Genomic DNA, 19,258 nt, shown 5'->3' on the forward strand with positions numbered 1-19,258 from the left:
TCATGGAAATGGGCTCGTGAGATAGTTTGCTGCGCAAGATTTGAAGCTTATGTATCATCTTCCTGAACCACAAGCGACCTATAATGCACAATTTGTTACGAAGTTTGCAGCGGAGAATCCAGATCTATCAGACACCACTAAGGAATGGTCTAGAAGAGACGAGCCGCTAAAAAAGGATTAAAACGGTATGTACAGCACCGGTTCCCTCACCTCTCCATATTGTTTTGTTGCGGCCATGCTCTGTAGGTTATTTGGGATGCCGGATATCAACAAGTTTTCATCTGAATGGCTGCCATTAATTGATGCTGCCACTAACGCCGACATCCTAGATTGGGCCAAAATCCTTTCTGATACTCTATACACGGCTGTTCTCAATTACCGGTCTAAGAGATCCTTCTCTGAAAGGGTCTATCTCCTTTTTATCTGTCTACCTATATTATGGATTTTGTTTGTCTTGTATCTGAATTAACTATTATGGGTTGGAAATGGACTACCCAAGACCCATTGCCCATCCATGTTTATCATAAGATCTTATGGGATTCCCAGTTTACCCCTCACTTTTACCAGATTTGCCACGAGCTTATTTTGCCCCTATATAGAATGATATATGATAAGGACCCCCCAAGGTGCTCTCCCGAGGCCCAAATTGACATCATCCCCGTCGCGAGATGGTTTGGGGAAGAATTTTTTACTTACATTAGAGTTTTTGGAAGCACTGTACCTCCACATGTCCTACCCCTATATATCCCTGATAAACTTTTGGCCCGGGAAATCGCTTATCAAACCTGTTCTGAAGGCGGCTTGACCAAAGACCTAAAGGACAAGAAGAAGGCCATATGGCCTCAATTTCCCGTAACTTGTGGGGCCTTCTCTTTGTTCAATGTAGGACACGCTTTTGGTGAAGTGGAGAATGTGACGTGTCTTCAATTATTTAAGTTCCCAGCGAGGCCATTCGACCCAAATGATGTGGCCCAAGAATTCACAACGAACGTCAAGATAAGAGTGTTCTCTGGAAAGAAAGATCCGTTTGATGATCTGTTTCAGAGTAAAAGTTCGCTCAAAGAAATTTTGCGGGAAGCTCAGTCGAGGTTGTCTCCAGATGACCTCCAAAAATTCACGTTATACAGAGAAAGAAGGCTGGCCAGTATACCACTAGAGAGGCTGCGACTACCTACTAGAGAACCAACTCCAAGCATCAACCTCAGTGAAAAATCCAGCACTTCCAGGTCTAAGTCCAACGCCGCACAAGAAGTATCTAAGCATCCTGAAGAGTCTGGTCACGAACAAGGAAAAAACGAAGAAACAACCAAAGACACAGCTCATTCGAGTGCAATGTCTCAGCAGCAAGTTATCGCCTCACCACCAAGAGATGTCCCCCCTCCTGTCATCGAAGCACCACTTGTCATGACGGAGCTAGATAAAGAGTGGGAAACCTTCAATGAATTGATCAATCTTGAAGGGCAAGCCCCGAAAACACCTGTGAATAATACACAGGTAGTGCAAGAAGTCGTTTCGACCATGGTCAGTAGCGCCATAGAAGCTGAACACCTTCCTATCGCTCCAACCTCAGAACTTCAACTTAACGTAGAAGAAATTCCCCCACTGGATGTATTCTATAGTCCCCAACACAAAGCAGTTGTAAGGAGACAGAGAAAGAAAAGAAAGCTTGAAAATACACTGTCTCAAGAGGCTGAACATTTGGACGTCTTATGGAAAGACCCCAATAATAATTCGACTGAAAATCTTACGAAGCTGTCTCAGATTGCAGGAGCGTATGCTTCTGCAACTATTGATAAGGCCTCTGAAGTTCAGCAACTATTAAAGGAACAAGAAAATCATATACAACTGCTACAACAACAGTTGCTGCAAGCCAACGCGAACACTGAAGCTTCCAGACAGCTTGAAAAGCTACAGGAAGACTTTCAACGGATGCAGATAGGCTATCAAAGGAGTCTCGAAGAAAAAGAAAAACAATTGCAAAATTTGCAAGAAACGCATAAAGATGAGCCTAAGCTGGCAGAGTTTATCTCAGAATCTATCGGATTGAATGAGCAACTACTGCAGCAACAGGAAGAGTTGGGACATAAAATATCACAGTGGAGTCACTATGGTGTGCTGAGCGACAGAATCACCAGTCAAGTGGTGGATTTGCGGAGCGACTATGATCAGAACGACAAGAGGGTGACAGAATATTTGACTTGGCAAGATGATGAGGAAGGGAAAAGAGCAGGTGCACCCAGGATTAATGAAAATCATAAAGAGTTGCTCTTTAATAAATGGGACGATCAAATCACGTGGGCGGAGCAAGCAGCAGAGACAGCAGCGACACAGGCAAGCACTCTTATCGACTGTGTAAATGAGAATTTACACAGGGAAAATTTAATTGCAGAGACCACCCCGGGGTACCTACCAAACAAGTTGCAACTGGAAACAGAATGGAAGCAGAAAGCACAGGCAAAAGGGAAGGCGATCCAAGCATTGGCCAAGCTGAATTGGGAATGTTACTGGACGTATTTGGTTAAACCACACAACCAATGGATGACGGTGAAGTGCATTACAAACACAGCCGAGAAGTTAGAGCCAGCTCTTGTAGATGTCGTTTTCGCGGCCCAGCTCAACGCAGAAATCAGTCAGCCGACTCTTCTCAAGCCTATGCTGGACACTTGCAACTTTAAAGACCAAGTTCATAAGTGATTTCATTTAGAATTTTGTTTTTTCTCTTTTAACTAGATTAGAAAAAAGGACAGTCGTTTGAAAACCGTATCCTAAAATTTTGTAATGATACTATTATTAGAATTAGGAAGTAGTATTTTAACCCTTCTCATTGCATTGGAGAAGGGTCCAGAAATTTGTCAAAAACTTGTCCTCGGAACATGCACTTCTGCACCCTCAGAGGAGGTTTTGATGAATGGAAGGATCGAGATTTATTTATGTTTGCATTTTAATATCTGCTACTGATGTTGCACTTCTGTACTCTTGGTAGATGTTAGAAGTAAGTAGAGATAAATCGTTATTGCTTGAAGTTTGTGAGTGAAAATCAGTCATAAATGGTACTTTTATCTCTTGACGAATTTCTGCTTATATTCTTAAAGTGATATGCAGTTTTAATTGCTTATATTTTGATGTATGAATGTCTAGATTACCATTTGGCACTTCTGTACGGTGGAGTCATTTATTTATGCTTGACATATGAATAACTTATTATGCGATATGTTGTTCACAACTGTTTTGCCTAACTTCTTATGCAGAATGGTTTATCTTAATTGATTTATATTCTTATGATAGCTGAATGATCTTTATTACCAGTTATTGTATGAAATCTTTTTAGATCGCGTAATAGAAGAGAAATATCCCGGGTTAGCGTCGATTAGATGTGTTGTTTTCATTAGATTACAATAGCATAGAGTCAGTTTACAAGTTAGATTTGAGTTAGCTCTACAATACTTCTAGAATCAACATAATCAAACCCTACACACACACACATCCTTTGGATTGGGAAGATGGTCCCATTATCCCCAGTTGGACCCGTTACACCAAACGGGCAAGGAGCCGCCAACCAGGTTCCAGACCGGGTGGGTATCCCCCTTGTTGTTGACCCGATTTCCGGGCCCTCAACATATTTGGCGCTAGAAGGAGGGCCTGAGCATAGTGTCTGTTGGAATGTTTTCCAAATTATAAAGCTTGAAACAGGATGACTGCCCATAGAATCCCTATTTGGAGTTGCATCCATGTTCCTACCTCTTCCAACACTCCACCAGATGTGGTAAGGCTCTTGCCTCAGGTAAAATTCAACGGTAAGAATAATTCTTCTGCATTTAATCATGCCCTTCAGTTTATTCAAAAAGTTTCAAGTTCTGATATTCAGAGAATTGATGAAGGCGTTTTGTGCAGAATTTTTACTCTTACATTCATGGCGGAAGCTAGAAAATGGTGCAGAACCCTCCCAGTTGCATCAATCCATAGCTGGGACCAATTCGTCAAGACTTTCATTTTGGAATTTGATTGCTATGACTACGACCAGGTGTATGATGAAATTGACTATCTATGGAAGAAAGATGAACCAGTAAGGGATTTTAATATGCGATTTCATCTTAAATGCCGAAAGTATGATCTTGAGAGTGAGCTCACGGATGAAGAATCTTCGAATTATGATGAGTATTCCCTACCTCCTATGTCTGATCAAGCAGAAATTAGTTCAACCTTTGTTTCATTTTCTTCTAATATGAATGAGCATTTCAAGTCAAATACACAAAGCATCCGTAATGAAGAAAATCTGCAAAGCCTAGGAGTCATGCATGCTCTAATGCCAGAGAACAAAAACGAAAATATTGAAAGAGAAACTACCTTGGAACCAGCAGACGACTCTGACACAAAGTCAGACAATATCATTACGAATCAACGAATGCAGATGCCAAGGTTAGAACAACGAACTATTTCTCTTTCAAAAAGTATCAGCGCACAAAGGTATGATCTAAAGCCCGATGTTTATGATAGATCTGATGAACAAAGTTTTTTTTATGATGTTTTCAAATGCATTATTCCAGATTCACATTTTTCTCTTTATCCCGATGTTTTTAGTGATGACAATTTTTCCCCTCTCAACATTAAAGATGTCTCAAAGAACACAGAGGGTTATTCAAACGACTCATCATTAGGTCTTCAAGATAAAGAGACAACTTTAGCACATCCTTTGATTAATGTCAAACAAGAGCTGTTTGACCTCCCTTGTCTGAAAATATATAATGAAAAAGAGGAACCTAGGGAAATCTGTAGAGTCTCTAGTGATAATAACTTTGACAACGATGATGTTGTTGAGTTATCCCAAGTAACTCAAATAGGTTCAGATAATGAGAAACAGCTTGAATCAGAAATCATATCAAACAACCCTCATTTCAAAGTAAAAAATCATTTGGATGATTCTACTATCCAAGACAATACCCCGATCTATGATTCATATCATGAGGAAAACTCCACTCCTGTTCGCAATCATAACTTATTCCCTGATTCACAAGACCTGGCCAGTTCTTGTGAGGAGCAAGATGTTACAAGTAAATCCCAGTTGTGCTGTAACAATATTTGTACAAATAATCATTCATTTCTTTATCATTTAAACTCATTTTGTACAAAATCGGATTTCTTTTTAAATTTTCAAGCTTTGGATAGATTATGTTTTAGCGATTTATATATGAGAACTTTCGTTTCAAACGAAATCGCTAAAAGCCCAGCGTTAACAAAAAACAGGTTACAAGCCATTGAAACTAAAAAATCATCTTCACAATCTGACTTGTTATCCTTCCTATTGCGAGATCATCAATTCATAACAAAAATTCATCCTAATTTTTATGATCCAATAGGTATCCAGTTGGAAAAAAGTTCTCATAAGAAAGGAAAATCAGACAAAATTCCAATTGAGGTTGTATGTTCTTATTCCACAGCCAATATTTATGATCCAAGAAAAGTTTGGTTCTTTACACTGATGTTTGAAAGTTTCATACGACTAGGAATAAAAATGAATAGATGGTTCCATTGGAAATATCATTTCACATAGTTGATTTTCTGTATATAGTTAGAATAGGAGTAGGAGCAATTTAGCTAGGTTATTAGGTTTGCTTTTAATAATTGATAGGCAAAGTTATTCTGTACATAACCCTAGGGAATGCTTGCCTCTCATTGCGTGAAATATTTTTCCCCATAATAATGTTTGCTTTGGTTAACGGCATTTGGCATTTACTAAAGACACCTTTTCTCTGTTAAAGATTTTTGAAGCTTCCGATTCTATAAACAGCAAATCTTTTGGGAATTTGATCTTTATTATCAATAGAAATTTAACCCAGATATGATGATAGTTTCAACTGCAAAAAATTTAAAGGAAGCTATCTCAGTGGAGAATTTGTTTTAGGTCAGCACAATGAAAGGTATCAATATTAAAATAAAGATTCTCTGTAGAAACAGCCATTACCAAAACAGCCCTATCATTGTCGTCCAAAACTTTCTTAAGGAAAGAAAATTTGACTTCCTCCCTGCTAAAGGAAAACACAGCATTCAGAAGAATAATCCAAAAAGACACTATATCTCAAAGAATAAGAGGTCTCATCGCGAGCCGGCTTATCATGATCACAGATATTATAACTTGCTGACTTTGCCAAAACTGTCTACCAAAACAGGGCAATGACTCAAGATTGTTGCAATCAAAAGACGAGGGGTCTCATCACGAGCCAGCTTGTTCAGCAAAAGTGTAAATCAAGTGAATGACTGTGTCATAATTTGGCCACCAAACCAGGACATTGTTCTTTAGAGAATAAAAAGGAAAAAAGTGTCAAAAAAGGATTTTCTCTGAAAAAGTTGTAAATAACCTTAAGCAGGATAAAGGATCATTGCTGGGTAATAGGTAACCCTGTCGAGGCTATGGACGCCGGCTGGCAGCAGAGGCTCTACCTGTGACAAAGGAGCATATTTAAAAAGAGCTGATACATAGAGAAGACTTTATTTTATGTTTTACAAGACCAAGTAATGACTGATTTAAATGCAAAGACAAGCTGAAGACGCAAGTAATTGAAATAGAAAAGAGGTTGAAACAAAACATCATTGACAGTTTGAAGTATCATTTGCTTTATCTTTTTATAATAAAGTTCAAGTTTTTCCTTAAGAAAAATTTTCAGGGGTTTCAAAGCGTCAATATAAAAGCAGAGATAACTGGTTCTCCCAAGTGAATCGCCAATTGTTGTAGCCAGCAACACCCCCCCTTATTCAATTAAGTATCAACCATGATACTTAATGAATGGGGACCTTAGTTAATTTTTTAGGAAAAGCAAGAGTTTCTTTTTGAAGTCACAATCATACGCTTAGAAAAAGCCTCTTGGATATTTTAAAGCCTAAGTCTATGATAAAAGAGAAAACCTTTAAAGTCGCGTTGCAAAAGGATAGGAAACACCTTCATTTCCCTTTTTATGCGCACCATCCTCGTGTTAATAATGACATCGCATCGCAAATTAGTAACGCTCATAAAGAAAAACTTAAAGATTCGCCGATCTGCGATAACGCCGATCGCTAGATCGCATATCGCAGAAATGAGCCAGGCAAGATTTGGTGAACATCAAATTCTTGCGATCTGCGATATTGCGATCGCTGCGATGCCACATCAATGCGATTAGCGATCGCGCGACATACGGGATTACGTCAGCAAAATCATAAATCACTTCGGTACGAATCCTTCGGGCGCGCCATTCAAAGAAAAAGCCACTTACTATAATCTGACCCAAAATCATGCGCTTTTAATGATAGTAAATGAATTAGTTGTCAGCTATTAAATGGATTAAAGACGCGTGCCTTGGTAGAGATTTGCTTCACGTAAGGTGGCATATTTGATTTATCTCTTGCATTTAAAACTCTCCCATCACCTTTCTGGATCAGTCATTTCCATTTCACTCGTAATCTGCAGGAACAAAACGCTAAGACGTCTCAGACAGAAACACAAAGAGAAATGGGAAAGAAAAATAGAGCTCAAAGCTCCGAAGCGAGGGAGAAGACCAAGGAGATGGCACCCCTGTACACAGACACAGCCTGCAACAAAGATGCAGGGATATCAACATGGGAAGGCATGTACAGGCTGCTAGAGGAAGAAAAGCCTAGAATAATGAAGGTGACTGCTGTCGCGGGTGCACCACGCTCTTCTGAGGCGTCCTTGGAGGACCTAGCATGTTCATTCCTTCACAGAATAGCGGCAAGACCCAAAATTCTACCATACACAGATATGATCAAGTGGATACTGGATGATGTAGAATTGAAGAACAGACAATTCAAAGTTCATGGACATGGGCTCGTGGGATCGTTTGCTGCGCAAGATTTGAAGCTTATGTATCATCTTCCTGAACCACAAGCGACCTATAATGCACAATTTGTTAAGAAGTTCGCGGCGGAGAATCCAGATCTATCAGACACCACTAAGGAATGGTCTAGAAGAGACGAGCCACTAAAAAAGGATTAAAATGGTATGTACAGCACTGGTTCCCTCACCAATCCATATTGTTTTGCTGCGGCCATGCTCTGTAGGTTATTTGGGATGCCGGATATCAACAAGTTTTCATCTGAATGGCTGCCATTAATTGATGCTGCCACTAACGCCGACATCCTAGATTGGGCCAAAATCCTTTCTGATACTCTATACACGGTTGTTCTCAATTACCGGTCTAAGAGATCCTTCTCTCAAAGGGTCTATCCTCCTTTTTATCTGTCTGCCTATATTATGGATTATGTTTGTCTTGTATCTGAATTCCCTATTATGGGTTGGAAATGGACTACCCAAGACCCATTGCCCATCCATGTTTATCATAAGATCTTATGGGATTCCCAATTTACCCCTCACTTTTACCAGATTTGCCACGGGCTTATTTTGCCCCTATATAGAATGATATATGATAAGGACCCCCCAAGGTGCTCTCCTGAGGCCCAAATTGACATCATCCCCGTCGCGAGATGGTTTGGGGAAGAATGGTTTACTTACATTAGAGCTTTTGGAAGCCCTGTACCTCCACATGTCCTACCCCTATATATCCCTCATAAACTTTTGGCCCGGGAAATCGCTTATCAAACCTGTTCTGAAGGCGGCTTGACCAAAGACCTAAAGGACAAGAAGAAGGCCATATGGCCTCAATTTCCCATAACTTGTGGGGCCTTCTCTTTTTTCGATGTAGGACACGCTTTTGGTGAAGTGGAGAATGTGACGTGTCTTCAATTATTTAAGTTCCCAGCGAGGCCATTCGACCCAAATGATGTGGCCCAAGAATTCACAACGAACGTCAAGATAAGAGTGTTCTCTGGAAAGAAAGATCCGTTTGATGATCTGTTTCAGAGTAAAAGTTCGCTCAAAGAAATTTTGCGGGAAGCTCAGTCGAGGTTGTCTCCAGATGACCTCCAAAATTTCACGTTATACAGAGAAAGAAGGCTGGCCAGTATACCACTAGAGAGGCTGCGACTACCTACTAGAGAACCAACTCCAAGCATTAGCCTCAGTGAAAACTCCAGCACTTCCAGGTCTAAGTCCAACGCCGCACAAGAAGTATCTGAGCATCCTGAAGAGTCTGGTCACGAACAAGGAAAAAACGAAGAAACAACCAAAGACACAGCTCAGTCGAGTGCAATGTCTCAGCAACAAGTTATCGCCTCACCACCAAGAGATGTCCCCCCTCCTGTCATCGAAGCACCACTCTTCACGACGGATCTAGATAAAGAGTGGGAAACCTTCAATGAATTGATCAATATTGAAGGGCAAGCCCCGAAAACACCTGTGAATAATACACAGGTAGTGCAAGAAGTCGTTTCGACCATGGTCAATAGTGCCACAGAAGCTGAACACCTTCCTATCGCTCCAACCTCAGAACTTCTACTTAACGTAGAAGAAATTCCCCCACTGGATGTATTCTATAGTCCCCAACACAAAGCAGTTGTAAGGAGACAGAGAAAGAAAAGAAAGCTTGAAAATACACTGTCTCAAGAGGCTGAACATTTGGACGTCTTATGGAAAGACCCCAATAATAATCCGACTGAAAATCTTACGAAGTTGTCTCAGATTGTAGGAGCGTATGCTTCTACAACTATTGATAAGGCCTCTGAAGTTCAGCAACTATTAAAGGAACAAGAAAATCATATAAAACTGCTACAACAACAGTTGCTGCAAGCCAACGCGAACACTGAAGCTTCCAGACAGCTTGGAAAGCTACAGGAAGACTTTCAACGGATGCAGATAGGCTATCAAAGGAGTCTCGAAGAAAAAGAAAAACAATTGCAGACTTTGCAAGAAACGCATAAAGATGAGCCTAAGCTGGCAGAGTTTATCTCAGAATCTATCGGCTTGAACGAGCAACTACTGCAGCAACAGGAAGAGTTGGGACGTAAAATATCACAGTGGAGTCACTATTGTGTGCTGAGCGACAGAATCACCAGTCAAGTGGTGGATTTGCGGAGCGACTATGATCAGAACAAGAAGACAGAATATTTGACTTGGCAAGATGATGAGGAAGGGAAAAGAGCAGGTGCACCCAGGATTAATGAAAATCATAAAGAGTTGCTCTTTAATAAATGGGACGATCAAATCACGCGGGCGGAGCAAGCAGCAGAGACAGCAGCGACACAGGCAAGCACTCTTATCGACTGTGTAAATGAGAATTTACACAGGGCAAATTTAATTGCAGAGACCACCCCAGGGTACCTACCAAACAAGTTGCAACTGGAAACAGAATGGAAGCAGAAAGCACAGGCAAAAGGGAAGGCGATCCAAGCATTGGCCAAGCTAAATTGGGAATGTTACTGGACGTATTTGGTTAAACCACACAGCCAATGGATGACGGTGAAGTGCATTACAAACGCAGCCGAGAAGTTAGAGCCAGCTCTTGTAGATGTCATTTTCGCAGCCCAACTCAGCGCAGAAATCAGTCAGCCGACTCTTCTCAAGCCTATGCTGGACACTTGCAACTTTAAAGACCAAGTTCATAAGTGATTTCATTTAGAATGTTGTTTTTTCTCTTTTAACTAGATTAGAAAAAAGGACGGTCGTTTGAAAACCGTATCCTAAAATTTTGTAATGATACTATTATTAGAATTAGGAAGTAGTATTTTAACCCTTCTCATTGCATTGGAGAAGGGTCCAGAAATTTGTCAAAAACTTGTCCTCGGAACATGCACTTCTTCACCCTCAGAGGAGGTTTTGATGAACAGAAGGATCGAGATTTATTTATGTTTTCATTTTAATATCTGCTACTGATGTTGCACTTCTGTACTCTTGGTAGATGTTAGAAGTAAGTAGAGATAAATCGTTATTGCTTGAAGTTTGTGAGTGAAAATCAGTCATAAATGGTACTTTTATCTCTTGACGAATTTCTGCTTATATTCTTAAAGTGATATGCAGTTTTAGTTGCTTATATGTTAATGTATGAATGTCTAGATTACCATTTGGCACTTCTGTACGGTGGAGTCATTTATTTATGCTTGACATATGAATAACTTATTATGCGATATGCTGTTCACAATTGTTTTGCCTAACTTCTTATGCAGAATGGTTTATCTTAATTGATTTATATTCTTATGATAGCTAAATGATCTTTATTACCAGTTATTGTATGAAATCTTTTTAGATCGCGTAATAGAAGAGAAATATCCCGGGTTAGCGTCGATTAGATGTGTTGTTTTCATTAGATTACAATAGCATAGAGTCAGTTTACAAGTTAGATTTGAGTTAGCTCTACAATACTTCTAGAATCAGCATAATCAAACCCTACACACACACACGTCCTTTGGATTGGGAAGCTGGTCCCATTATCCCCGGTTGGACCCGCTACACCAAACGGGCAAGGAGCCGCCAACCAGGTTCCGGACCGGGTGGGTATCCCCCTTGTTGTTGACCCAATTTCCGGGCCCTCAACAGGTTGCAGTGCCCAAAAATGTCTATAACAACCACGCAAAATCTTCCGGTCGAAGGCCATTGATGTAAACCTGTCGCCAGAAGTGAGAAACTTGCCGTTTAAGCATGCAAGCTTCAAAGTACTGAAAGGGTTGTTCCTAAGTCAACTTCTTGGATAATGAGCTGATGTCGACAAGAAGTGACCTGTCGTAGGAGGGCCTTAATGAATCCCACATCTACGACACAAAATAGAGCAAATGATTTTGCGGAGGTGAAAATGATCTGATGATACAAGGTTCAGGGTAGCGGTCATGAAAGAATGAAGCGTGAAGGTATTGTAGCGGATGAGACGTAAGCTGGGTTGGTGAATTCTCTGAACAGCTTCTCTTGAACATATCGGTGAAACTGAAATGGATTAGTAGTATTAACCCCAAAAATGGATGGTACAGATGACCAATGGTGATATGACTGGTGAACGGAATAACCCAACCTGACTCAATCATGGTGATGGAGTGAAAGTGTCATGTTCAAGAGCGACCTGCTACCAATAAAGTTCTTCAAGTTTTCTTCCCAATTTTTCCCCTGTCATTTCTGAAGAGGATAACATATGCTTGTTCTATAATTTTCCCTTCGGGCAAACCCGTCACTATGTTTTAACGAGCCTAGCGACAGTGAAACTCGCTCTTGTCTGCATGGACAAGTTTGTCGCTATTGTTTTAACGAGTTTAACGACAAAGATAACTCGGTCCTTTTCAATTTTAGAGAGTCTGAAAAGAGACGGAAAGGAATCCATTAATCATTTTTCATAATATAATCCCTTATGTCCGAAAAAGTATAAAATAATACGAAGGGGATGAATTTTCGATAGTTTTAACAAGCTGAACAAGATAAGCGTTCGATCTTTTTGTGTAATGATCCCTCAGGTCCAAAAAGATTAAAATCTAGAGGAGGGATGGCACTTCCAATCACTTTAACGAGTTGGAGAGGCCAATTTCACGATAATCTTTTCATATTTTACGAGTCAAATGAAAATAGCTTAAAGGAGACTCTTTTTTTGAGGAACGAGTGATGTTTTCGGATAGCAGCTGGTTCCAGGTAAGGTTTGGAACTTTTCAATCACGACAGTGTAAATAAGATGGCTAATAGAATCACCCATCATAGTTGTTCCTCAAAAGGGGTAAACAATCAAATGGAAGCGTATGATCGGCTAAAAAAGAGTGGAGGTGATGGTAAAAACACGACCAAGGCTCAAAAGCTGATGATTATGAGATCGCAATGGTTATTTACCGAAGGGTGGGTTCATTTTTTAATGATCTTAAACTTTGGGGGAACATATGCTCATTGCTAGGTTTATTTTTTAATGAGCTTGAACTTCGCGTAAAACTGCTCATGTTCGGTTTCATGTTTACACAAGCTTAGAATGAAAAACTATGCTTGTTATAAGTTCACATGCCCCTAGCATAATGATGCAAATCGAGGTGCATGCCCCACAAGCTTCATTGCATTCAATGCAGTGGTTGGAATGAAGGTTTACCTTCAAGATCTTTGAATGACTCGACTTGGATTTTATGAGACCGTAATCAAAGACTCGATTTGGAAAGGGAGTTGTTTCATTTTTTAATGAGGTTGACATAGGATCCGTCCTCTGAATCCACCGTATTTACAGTATTTGATAGAAATTAGCGCTGGAATAATCTTCATGGTAATCCGGAAGATGGGAACGATGGTGGTAATCTTCCCATGGTGCCTCTCCTATCATCATTGAATGAATGATTCCTTCGTTCGTGGAATGTACATGTGACTAAGGATCTGAAGAGGTACTATATTCTTTGGACCTATCTATCCAAACACTCGATGTGCATTGATTTGGGTTTGCCGCCCAGGCCAAGAAAATTGATTGCTACAATATTTCTATTGGGCTTGGGGGAAATACCTGGCGATGATCCATTCTGACAAAATGTTCAGGAATCTTCTGAATCTTTTAGATATAGAAGATATCATATTGCAGGTTTCCACCGTGGCCACTTCCACTAGATTACTCGGAGGCGGCATTGCAAAAGTATCCATTAATGTAGGGTATTTTAGGAGGCCTACTCCGATATTTTGAAGCGAATGAGGGCTTCCATGGATCATTAGGGAGGAAGGTTTGTTGATCAATGATTGTAATTCCTCCTTGAAAAGGAAATGCAATCTTTCTAAAGTATGTTGACACAACAGCAACCATAGCATAAATCCAGGGCCTTCCCAGTAGGATGTTGTAATCGAGGTTTCCATCGATAACTTCAACATCAATTTCTACTGTTTTGCCCCCAGTTCAACTTGCAAGTTACTTAAAATCCCGTACAGGGTGTATGTCCATCCATCGAATGCTTTTAATGTCATTGATGATCGCGACAAGGGTGTATATGCCCCCTCATCATGTATATGCCCCCTCATCAATAATTGTTCGATGAATAGTTTTGTTGAGGGCTTTCACTTGAATGAGGAAAGCAAGTTGATCTGGTAACTGGGGTTCATATCCTTTATGATTAAAGGCCACAAGATTGGAATCCGCTGGGTCAATCCCACCTATTGCTGATAATAGAGCCTGCTTTTGGGAGGGACAATTTTGCAGTACTTCAAGTGTCAACATAATGGATGGTGACTGGGCCAGATCCTCTACTATATTATAATTCTGTGCTGCTCTGACATGAGGATTAAATGTTGATTTCTGTATTACTCCCTTTTGGCAGCTTTATCGTTAGCTCAGGAATGATGGGTGGCACAACTTCGGTTGAAGTTGTTGTCGAACTACTAGGTTGTTCTGTAGCCTTGTTGTTTGACAGCTGTGGATTCCCGTAATCTTTATTCCTTGTTGATATCAAAGCATCATTTTGTTGTTTCAAAATGGACAACATAAGCACTTGGGATGGGGAAGCATTGTCGCTAGCAACCAGATCGGTCAATACTGCTGAATTTTTTGAACTCTTAAAGAATTTCTTAATCTCAGTTTTATATGGATAGTCCTTCATCCAATGGTCTTCATCTCATATGTGACATGTCGAAGGAGGTTTCCTTTGCCGAGAAGGGTTTGCAGAAGATTTTTAAGGAGATGAATCATCTTGTTTCTTCTTTTTGGTTTTCCCTTTCTTCTTGCCCCTTGGTTGCTTCAGTTCTTTGCGTTTGTCGGTCGACATGGCATTAACCTCCGAGGCAAGAAGTTCTTAATTTTCATTTTGACCAGAAACCATACAGGCTTTATTAGATGTAGCCTTTGTGGTTTTTTGGTTGGTCGTACCTATCACGCCATTGCTGGCATGAGAGTCTTTGTTTGATTTAGGAGGAGGAGGAACAAAAAGCTCCGGCCTAGGAGCATCAGGAATTTTGTCATAGAGCGTGCTAAACTGAGTGTAGATCAAGTCTAGATATTGTGCACGAGAAATGACATGCTCTTCAGTGACAACTCCTCCCTTGGTCACATCTTCTGTAATAGAGGCTAACAGTGACTTAATAAACCATTCAGCTAACAACTAATCAGGAACATATGTCTTTACCATTCGACGACGACATCGCCAATCATGAATATGATCAGATATGTAAGTGGTTGTCATCTACTTGAAATTGGTAAGAAGCTCCATTCCTGTTTTGTACCTTATGGGTAACTGAAAATGGGTTAAAAAGGTGGCAGTGAGGGCATTGAAGTTATCGAATGAAGCTTTAGGCAATTCGATGTACCATTTTGTTGCTAGACCAGTTAACGTTCACTGAAAAAGGCGAAGCCTAATCAAATCATCATTGAGAGTGTTGGACGAACACCACAGATGAAAGGTCATCACATGATTCGATGGATCTTCACCCAAGTTTCCATTGAATTTAGGAATATCTGACGGAAGTTTATGAGGAATCGTTGGCCACCAAGGGGCGTAAGCAATTGGATCATTTGTTAGCCAATTCAAATCTGGTAATTCTAAAGTTGCTACGAAAGGAAACTATTGATTCATGTTTGGCGAAGCATACCCAGGATAAGATGGGATCGCCTGAGCTATGGGCCTTTGCATACCAGCATAATGTATTTGATGCAGATAACTTTGATAAGGTTAATGGGCATAACCATTATGATATGATTGTTGGTAACCGTTTTGAATATACGGCTGCCCATTACCTGCAAAGCTTTGTTGCTCAGGTCCTTGGTAAGTTTGCTGGAATTGCGGTTGTTGATATTGCACCAACCATGGTTGTGAGACCATTTGATGTTGCCCAATACTGGATGTTTGACCAAGATGAGGGGTTATAATACCCATTTGAGCCTGAGTCGCTTTAGTTAAGGAACCACTAATCAACGGCTGTGATTGAGTCGCGGAGACAAGAGGCTGTTGTATTACGACCTAAGAGTTAGGAGGTTGACATACAACGAGCAGCGCTTGTACTTGCGACACCGTTACAATAGCTGGTGTAGTGGGAATATTCGACACAGGTTGATTTGGTTGTATAGAATATACAACTCTTGGCTGTTGAGGCAGTATTGGTACCCAACCACTAGATGTGATTCCAGCCTGACCCAAATTCTGTTGTGAACTCTCATATGGTTGTTCTCCCGGAGGGAACAATGAAAAGGCATACTACCCTCCATATGGTGGCAATCCAGTGTTCAAAGGGAAAATTGGCATTTGGAGACTGGACTGCCCAAATTGACACTATTGCAAAGGATCAATTTGCTGAGACTCAACATAAGAAATTCCAGATAAGGTTTCGGATGAACAAATAGGAACAGGCCATACTATTGAGATAGTCCCTGGGTGGACTCCATCTAACTGTTGAGAGCTAGTTGGGATAGATGGTACTCCAGCGAACATTGTCAGAGTAGTAGTAGGAGGTTCTGTTGTTGCTGTGCCAGATGACACAGTCCTAGATGTCGATGGTTGTTCAGAAATATCGAGTCTATCCAAAAGATTTCCTAGCAATTCTATAGGAACTTGTGACGAAGGGTGACCACCTTCTGTAGTGGAAGGATATAGGTGGATCCCAGTTCCAAAATGTAATGGAGTAATAGATGGAAGATCCTCCACAATCTCTTTTATAGCAATCAACCCAGGTGGAAGAGGTAGACCATCAGGTCCGTAAAATATTTCTGGTGCCGAAGAAGGTATAGACTCTGCAGCGACAAATGTTGGAGGGGTTACACCTTTCGAATCAGCCCTAGATGGAGATGGTTCAGAAATAGAAGTGCTTTCCGCTACACTAAGATCAGTTCTAGTGTCCTCTTGTAGATGCGGAACTTCTTCTATAGAGGCAGGGACACTAGAAATAGTTGGAGTAACCGGAGTCTCTAAGGATGTTGAAACACAAGTTTCAAATAAACCAAGAGACTTTGACCCAGTTAAACGAGATCTCTTGGCCCATAATGGTTTCGTTTCCGGAGTCAAAGACGGTTGACTCGTTAGTCTCCGCGAACGACGGGGTTTTGATTGACTTTCTTCCACGATTTCGGATTACTTGATCAACTCAAAATAAAAAGGGGAAAATGTGATTCCGAATTAAATGAGTTTTATGATGCTTTGACACAACTTGCTTTTTCAATTTTTAAGAGTCGAGAAAAAGTTAAAGATGATTCTAGTCACCTTCGATTTTTAATGAGCCTGAAGTTACAAGTGCTGAGATGGACCTTTTATTTTAAGGAGTCTAAAAAGGAATGAAATTGACTACTCTAGAAAAATCTATACAGATAGATTACCAAACTAATCGCAAAACTGTAGAATACTTGTTAAGGTACGGTAGTCAATCTTCCCGAATGCTGTGTTTAGTGCATTATGATCGATAGGGTGGCAGACACGGCTTCCTAACAATAAAGGATATAGCCTATTGTGGTCTCCCAATATATACTCGACGGTACGTGGGAGAAAAAGTCCGTACTAGCACTTGTCATATCAAAGAGGAGGAATCACCCAACCTACGATGAAAACGATATTTACCAGGCTTTACGACACCGAAATACATCTCTAGCCTAGACTTCTAGATGTTGTGTGTTAGGTTCCAAAGCGTTTTTATGTTCATTGAAATTTATTTTACAGTTGATCTTTCTTAAAAAGTTTTCCTTTAAGGTTCACCATGTGATGTAGATATACAATTCCTAAATATGCAATCTAAGATGATAAACAATCGTTTACTTTCTTTTTGCAATGAAAATCCTAGCTACTTAGGAAAGAGAAGTGAAATTCTTTCAACATAGAGCAGAGAGCACAACCTAAGATGCACTGTCCTAAATCAATTTCCGCATGCAGTCTAAATGCAAATGCACATGCATGTACTTGTGTGAATAACAAAAAGAATGCTAAGTACAAATCTGAACCATTTTCTTTCAAAGCGACAGTACTAACAATTTTCTTTTCAAAAAAGGAAAGGAAGACTAAGACAACATTTTGCGATTTCAAATTGAAAACTGCTTTCGACACTTAAAATACTATTAATACAAATCAAATACAATGGAAAAAGTGTAATTGACTATCAAAAGGAGGAAGACTCTTTTCTTTGACTGAAAATGACACTTGCGACACTTTCAAATCAAAAGACGACAGTTCAATTAATCTACTATTTGCAAAGGAGAAATGTAAATGATGAAAAATACGTAAAAATATTCGCAATTATTTGAACAATGGAAGCTGAATAATGCAAAGGAAGGGAGTTTCAACAGTGATATATTGATCATAGACAACAAAACTATTGAATAAATCTGAAGAAAATGAAGAAAAAACAGAGGTAGAAACAGTTTCACCTAATCATCGCACCTATAACATAGGGAAACAGGGATGCATCTCGCCTGTAGCACACGGGAGGTGCGATGCATCCAAACTGCCAATGAGAGACAGTGCGATGGTCCAGAGACGAGACTGAGCTTGGTTTTTGCTCACAGTTTGCAACTTAGTTCAGGGATTTAGGCTGAGCTAATGATAGGCAGTAAACACAAAGCATAGGGGCTGATCTAATGAGGTTACTTGAGCTACCACCAGGGCACTTAGGATGTTTGCAAGTCAGACGTTCAGTTCATAAACTAACCCGGAGATTGACTGAAGCAGCATAGATCTACTTTTCAGTTGCATAGCAAAAGCAGTTCGAATGCTAGCTGGCTTAACTTCAAGCTCTGTCTGTAGTTTATAAAGAAAACAAATAGAAGCAAGCAAACAAGCTATTCACTCCCCGGCGGAGTCGCCATTTTGTTATTTGGAAAACTAGTGTCCATTCAGAGCTGCTAGTCCCACTAAGATGGGTAGCTATCTTAGAAACAAACAAACTAAAGTCACTTGTGTTTTCCTTTATGAGAGATAGATGAGAGAGAAGCAGAGAGTACCAACCTCAGTCTTTCGCTTGGCTCCTTGCTTGTTTCCTCTCCCCTTTGACAGAGCTTTGCCACTCTTTCCTTACTTGTCCCGCTTCAAAGAACACCTATAGAGTCAAAGCAACATAATCCCATCAAAGCATAGAGATCTCTAACCATAAACAATATAGGATTAGATATATATTAACCATACAAATGCATATATCAATACAACATTCAGAGATATACAAGAATATGGAGGAAAACTCAAATAACTTTATTGATAGAAGTAGTAGAAGAGAGTATTACAACCCATTGGTCTGACCCAGTGCCATCCTCCCAGCATGAAAGCCCTCTTCACCTCATGAAAAGCTAGATCACCCAACACTATGATGTTCCACAGAGAAACCAACAACACTTCCTTACAAGATACAAAATTCCAGCCTCTGAATCTCTAGGATGAGGGATCCATATATAGATATTTGCAGGTAGGTGAGTCAGCTTCTGGGATTTTGATTAGTGTTATTTCTCTAATAGTTCTTGGTTCCACTTGGAGATTTCATGATCTCTTACATATC

Source organism: Pinus tabuliformis, chromosome 7, assembly GCF_031772625.1.
Source record: "Pinus tabuliformis cultivar Carrire ecotype Pingquan chromosome 7, CPIR1, whole genome shotgun sequence".
In the NCBI taxonomy this organism is placed as follows: domain Eukaryota; kingdom Viridiplantae; phylum Streptophyta; class Pinopsida; order Pinales; family Pinaceae; genus Pinus; species Pinus tabuliformis.